The sequence below is a fragment of the Octopus bimaculoides genome, chromosome 1, assembly GCF_001194135.2.
Source record: "Octopus bimaculoides isolate UCB-OBI-ISO-001 chromosome 1, ASM119413v2, whole genome shotgun sequence".
NCBI classification, from domain to species: domain Eukaryota; kingdom Metazoa; phylum Mollusca; class Cephalopoda; order Octopoda; family Octopodidae; genus Octopus; species Octopus bimaculoides.
In genome coordinates this window covers 137827946-137835030 of record NC_068981.1, presented here as the reverse complement: position 1 = coordinate 137835030, position 7085 = coordinate 137827946, and the positions used below count along the sequence as shown (strand labels likewise).

At 37.0% G+C, this 7085-nt stretch overlaps 1 non-coding gene across 1 annotated transcript; it reads right to left on the bottom strand.

Moving 5' to 3' along the window:
- Positions 1-540: 540 nt before the first annotated feature.
- Positions 541-659, bottom strand: LOC128250183 (5S ribosomal RNA). Its single transcript, XR_008266288.1, has one exon. It is a non-coding gene; the product is annotated as a 5S ribosomal RNA (ribosomal RNA).
- Positions 660-7085: the final 6426 nt, after the last annotated feature.

The following is a 7085-nucleotide window of genomic DNA, read 5'->3' as shown; positions in this document are numbered from 1 at the left end:
CAATAAGAGCCGCAATATTTTTTCAAGAAAATGTAGCGGATCGTTCGACTCGGCAGAGCGACTGGCGAAATGTTTTGCTGCATATTTTTACTCATGTTTAACTTCTGATGTTTTCTACCTTGGATTACATTTCCCGATTCCCCTGTCCCTCTTTTAACACAGTAGTGTTGTGTAATTTGAAGGAGATTTAGCAGTTATTTCTAGTTAGCGCATCGGTTGGATCTCTACAGTTTCCCTTGCTTGGTTTAAACTCTTTTGATATTTTCAGTTTCGCTTCTTTTATTTTTTAACCAGACACTTCAGGGGAGTATATTCTCGATTACTTTTCTTTATCGCTCGTAAAAGCACACGCTAACCTTAATACTGGACCTACGTTACACTCACATTATTACGAGAATTAAATCCACTGACAAGGCTTTGGTCGAGGCTATTGTAGAAGATACTTGCCCAAGATGCTATGTAGTATGATTGAACCCAGAACCATGTGGTTGGGAAGCAAGCGTCTTATCACACAGTCACGCCTTCGCCTATAGTGTGAGATGCTTACAGCACCTAGGTTTCCCAAGCGGTCACCTATATAAGTACTACCTAGGCTCTACGTTGCTTAACTTCAGTGATCGGAAGAGGACCGGTGCATTCAACGTGATATGGCCGTAAGCCAGATAGATAGATAGATAGATAGATAGATAGATAGATAGATAGATAGATAGATAGATAGAATTTACAAAAAAAAACAAAAGACGAAGACGGGTGTGTAAACAACAAACATGTATTAGTTTAACGCTCGGCAAGTGAGAAAGTCCTTTTACGTTTCGAGCCTACGCTCTTCAGATAGATAGATAGGTAGGTAGGTAGATAGATAGATAGATAGATAGATAGATAGATAGATAGATAGATAGATAGATAGATAGATAGATAGTATGGTGTAGAACATTATACTTATATGTTTTAGACCAATGTATGTGATATACAGTTGTGAGTTTTTTGTCCTGGACAGAAAATGGAGATTCAGCAACCAAGACTGCGTTATATTTATGCAAATCAGACCAACCAATATATTAATGATTTTAGAAACATTGTTTGATAATTAGTATCTCCGTAGACTGTTAAAAGATATACTTCATTGTCGATTAAATCCCCCACACTTGACTGAAACTTTTTTCTATTGATACAGCAATTTTTCCTCACAAATATTTATTTAATGGGGTGTTTATATCTGTCTATAAAGAACTCTTAGATATCTTCTGTGGTATAGCGTGGGATTGAGACAGAACACTATTGATTGTTTATTAACACATACACACACACACACGTGAGTATGTGCGTGGACGTGTGTGTGTAGATGTGTGGATGGGCGGATGTATTAATAAACGATCAACAATGTGTGTGTGTGCCTTTGTGTTCTGTACCAATATTCTGTGACATCTATTGGCATAATACAAATGTTTAACTTTTGTAAGCTTTTGCTTTTTAACACGTATTTATCAAACTTCGCTCGCTACCTCCCTCTCACTCCCCAAGACTCATATGCATACATATATACATACGTGTGTGTGTGTGTGTGTGTGTTTAGGGTAAAGAAAGAAGAGAAAAGCCCTTTCGTTTATACATACATATATATCTTTCTTTCATTATATGTGTGTGCGCGCGTTAGTGGTGTTTAGGGGCAGAGAGAGAGAGAACAAGATCGTAAGAGAGAAAGAGAGGGGGATGAGAAAGTGTTAATACATAACACCCATTTATTATAATATAAGAGGTGCGCTCAAGCAAGCCCGCTAGGTATGCTCGCATACAATCACAGAAATAAATATAAAATATTTCCTGCTTCTAAAAATGGAATATGAATTTGATACCAGACAGAGTTTCAAAGCTTTTGAATCTAAGCCACTGAAATGGAAATCTCTACAGTTGATGGTATTGTTCCTATAGTTTGGCCCCCGGTCATCATTCTCACTGCAGATCTATGATCAAAGGTTTTTCCAAACGTCAGCATTCCATGTGCTCTTTTTTTTTGTTTTTTTTATCAAGCTTATTGCATCCCTGACAACACTACTCAGCGTTTCATTCTCTCTCTTTTTCTTTCTTTTCTTTTTAGAATGCGGCAGGGTGTGATTTAAGAGTCATACGGCTATTTTTCTTTCTATCAGATTGAATGACTAGTCTGTTATATAGGCCCAGTGGTTGGGTATATTATTATTATTATTATTATTATTATTATTATTATTATTATTATTATTATTATTATTATTATTATTATTTGCATGTATGTAAAGAACTCGCATCAAAAGAACTGAGTACACAGGAAAATCTGCAACTATTCAAGTATTCTATAGATTTCAGTGTTTGCGCACAACGTTCTTTTATTTTACTTGCGTTCTTTTCAAGACGACAGAGTGTCACTTGGGGTTGATTTGGCTGCGAATAACCATATATTGCCTTCTTCGTTAGTTTTTGAGTAAAACATATATTAAAAAAGAAAAAGAAAAGAAAGAAAAAGAAAAAGCGCAATAGGAATTAAAAAGAGCGTATAAGAGAGGTAACAGAGTGCTAGATTAAATAGCATACAGTTTAAATTTCTTAAAGCACCGATTCGAGTTCAAATGTCGGCTTTGTGTTTCATATGGATAAGCCAGAAATTGAACTTAATTATTGTCTGCTATAAAATTACTATTTTTAAAGGATGGTTATGGCCGATTGGATTTAAGTTAGTATATTACTGGTATTATGTCATCAAGTTCAGAAGAGAGAGAAAAAAAAGCTAGAAAATGAACTAACGAGGTAGCCTCTTAGTGATCGCCCGATATGCTAGAAATGGCAGTTCATATCTCCGTCAAATTAGATTTAACTACCTTTAACAAAACATTGTGCACGTGGGATAATATAGTCATTCATGGACTGCTTTAATAAAATTTGGGACTACCATGGCTGGAATGCCTTTTGATCATAGATCTGTTTTCTCATTGGTAGTCAGTCTTATAACCGACAAGAAAATAATATATTTTTAATAAATTCAAATCACCTTCTATTCTTGATGTTTCTGTATAAAGCGTCCAGATGTTTCTGAATATACGCCAAGAAATATTGTGTCAGAAAACAGTTGATAAACTGCTTATTTTTCGACCCCAGAAAGGTTGAAAAGTAAAATTAATTACAGGCGGGGTTGGAACTCATAACTTAAAGGATCGTAGTTAAACGTCGCTGAACCCGTTCCGGATATGTATCGTAGTGGTAGTAAATATTTTCTTTCAGTGACACAAGGCCAGGAATTTTGGAAAAAAAACGTTCAGTATATATAATGAAACCCAGCAGTTGAATGTTACTTTATTTCATTTGAAGGTGCGTGGCTTAGTGGTTGGGTATTCGGCTCACGATCGTGAGTTCGATTCTTAGCGGCGTGTTGTGTCCTTGAGCAAAACAATTTTTTTCATGTTGCTCCAGTTCACTCAGCTGGCAAAAAGGGCGTTGTACCTGTATTTCAAAGGGCCAACCATGTCACATTCTGTGTCAGGCTGAATCGCGCAGAGAACTGTGTTAAGGGTAAATATGTCTGTGGAGTGCTCAGCCACTTGCCCGTTAATCTCTTGAACAGGCTATTCCGTTGATTAAATCAACTGGAAAACTCTTCGTCGTAACCGACGGAGTGGCAATTATTTTATCGCTCTGGAAAGGATGAAAAATAAGATCAACCACAGTAAGTTTAGAACTCAGAATATAAAGTATCACTACAAAATTTTACTGCACCGATTAAGCTAATCCATCGACGAGATAATAAATACTGAACTCAAAATGTAGAGATAGAAGTGATTTGCATAATGTATTTTAACCTGTGCTCTACTTGTTCTAATGTTTATTATAAACTTGATGCTTCTCATTGATACTTGATATTGCCTTACGACCACAAATTTTGCAGGAAACGAAATGTCGGTTACCTTGATACCAACGAAAGATAAGAACGAAAAACAAAATTCTATCCCAGCTTGATTTGAACTCAAAGCGCCGTACTTTAATAGAACTTGACTTTTTTGTTTGTTGCTCTACCGGTTCCGCACACCTCCACTCGGTAGGCGTGTCTGAGTATCAAAAATGATATTATTTATTTATTTTTCTATGAACGCTTGATTTCCTTCTGTCTTCCGAGTATTTCTAGATCTCTCTCCGTTCGTCTGTCTTTCATTCTTTGACAGTATTAAATAACGAATATGATGCGGTTAACTTTACGACAGGTCGATCGTCACTGTAAAAGATTAAAGTTACTTCTTAGTTGTCATGGTGCCAAAAAATATGCAGAAGAAAGTAAGTCATATTACCTAAAAATATAAGCGTTTGCTGTATATAAACTTGAAATCTGGAATAATAAAAATACAAAATGACATAAAGATATTCTGGTATGTAAAATGACATCTTACATCAGAAAATCCATTAAAGATGTTGGAAAAAGTTGCATGTCAAAATTACATTTTAGATGAATCACGCAGCAACATTGTGAAATGACAGTTCAAGGGAGCAAATCTGTGCATGGCGAGAGAATACTAGAAGTGTCTCAACTGGTTTGCAGAAGAAAAAAAAATCTAACAAACAAAAAGCGCTTTAGACATTAAGAATTGATGTATTTCAGCAGAATTCTATGGAAAGTGTAAACAACCAAACTAACACTCTCGCTGTATGCTATCGACATAACATCCTTTTTAATGGTATATCGTGTCCAATAATAAGCCATGATACATAAATCATGATTTTATAGAATTTATGGTGATAAGTTATCGTCATACAAAACGCTATAATTATTGTAATAAAATATAGTCTGCTTTAATATGGAAAACTTTAAAATACCATGATTTGGTATCATTTTTTTTTCTGTTTTCTTTTAATGTTGCTGCTGCTGCTACTGCTGTTGTTGTTTCAGTTATAAGAACTACGTTGTAACCTTGACGTCCGGCTACCAAATGTGGCCTTTGTTACGGACCCTCGGCCATAAATATTTTATGCTTTGCTTTGTTTAGACAATGTGATGAGCTGTAACTATGTGGTCAAAATAAATGAAATGAAATAATAATAATCCTTTCTATGATAGGCACAAAGCCTGAAATTTTGTGGGAGGGGGGACCAGTCAATTAGATCGACCCCTGTACTCAACTGGTACTTGATTTAGCGATCCCGAAAGGATGAAAGACAAAGACGACCTCGGTGGAATTTGAACGCAGAACGTAACGGCAGACGAAATACCGCTAAGCATTTTCACCCAGCGTGCTAACGATTCTGCCAGCTCGCCACCTTTATATAATAATTATTATTATTATTTCTACTCTAGGCACAAGGCCTTGAAAATTTGGCGGGAAAGGGGCTTGTCGATTACATCGACCCCAGTGTTACATAATAATAATGATAATAATAATAATATTTATCATTATTATTATTATTATTTCAAATTTTTGCCACAGGGGCATCTTGGGGGAGGGGATTAAGTCGATTACACGATACCAGTGCGTAACTGGTACTTATTTTATCCACCCCAAAAGGATGAAAGGCAAAGTCGACATCGGTGGAATTTAAACTCAGAACGTAGCGGCAGACGAAATACCGCTAAGCATTTCGCCCAGCGTGCTACCGATTCTGCCGGCTCGCCGCCTTTGAAATAATTTTAATAATAATAATAATAATAATAATAATAATAATAATAATAATAATCCGTTTCACGAGGCCGGTGCCCTGATGCAGTACCAGACAATGACACTCAGAGCATCTGATCTTAATGGTTTGGAAGTGTCAAAATGCACATGTTTTGACTTGGTGTAAAAGAGGGTTTATAGCAAATATTCTGCTCAATACCACATGGTCTGATGTATTACCAGACAGTGGCTCTCATAGCTTCTGATCTTATGTGATTGGAAGTGTTACCATGTACATGTTTTGTCTTAGTGTAGAAGATGAAATGAGCCACATCAAATACTCTCCTCCATACCACAAATTTGTTTGTCATTTGCTTGACCGTAACCACTTGCGTGTGTCTCTTAGATGCTGTACACGAGCATTTCTGATCACGAGCAGAAGTAATTAGGAAGCATCATAGTCATAGAGGAATTCTTTCGGGTTTGAATAATTTACCATGGGTAACACGGGTGCTTCGTTCATCATCCTTCAACAACCCTTATTAAGAGACATTTTGAGCGGGACGGACTACTCGACCTGAAGAAAATTCTGAGTCCCACCTGCAAAGTCATGCGTTGTTTATTTTGATATGGGTTCACCATATCGCACATATACGATTGTGATGCATATGTCTGCTGTACCTTTATCAGACGAGTAATCATGATGGGTATATTGGGCTTCGTATGTTTGTACCCCTGCGTCACTAGTAAGAAAGAATAATGATAACCCTTTCTACGATTGGCACAGGACCTGAAATATTGAAAGGTCCCTGATGCGCATGCGCAGAAAGCTAGTTGCAGCAAGGTTCTCTTGTATCTGAGACTCGAGATGCAGCCGCTGTACTATGCAGGCGTGTCCTCAGCAGCTCTCCGTTGGTCGATTACATCTACCCCAGTGCTCAACTGGTACTTATTTTATCGATCCCAAAAGAATGAAAGCAAAATCAATCTCGGTGGTATTTGAGTTCAGAGCATAAACACGAAAGGCCGCTTAGGACTTTGTCCGTTTTTACGTTTTTTGCACGCCGGATAAAATGCATAGCGGCATTTCATCCGGTTTGCGAACGGTTCTGCAAGTTGACCGCCTGAAGCATAATAATGATAGTAATATTGAATAATTCACCTCCGGAAACATGGTTGTTTTGTTCAACCTCCTTAAACAAATCTTATTCAGGGGCCTTTTGAGCGAGATGGGCTACTCGACGGGAAGAAAATTCTAACTGCAAGGTCATGTACTGTTTATCTTGATATGAGTTCACCATATCGCACACATATGGTTGTGGTACATGCGTCTGGGACACCCTTATCAGACGGGTAGTCATGATGGGTATACTGTATTTCATATATTTTCCCCAGTGTCACTTTGATGGCATGCTCTGCTCTCTCGTTCAATAATAACAATAATGATAATAATAATAATAATAATAATAATAATAATAA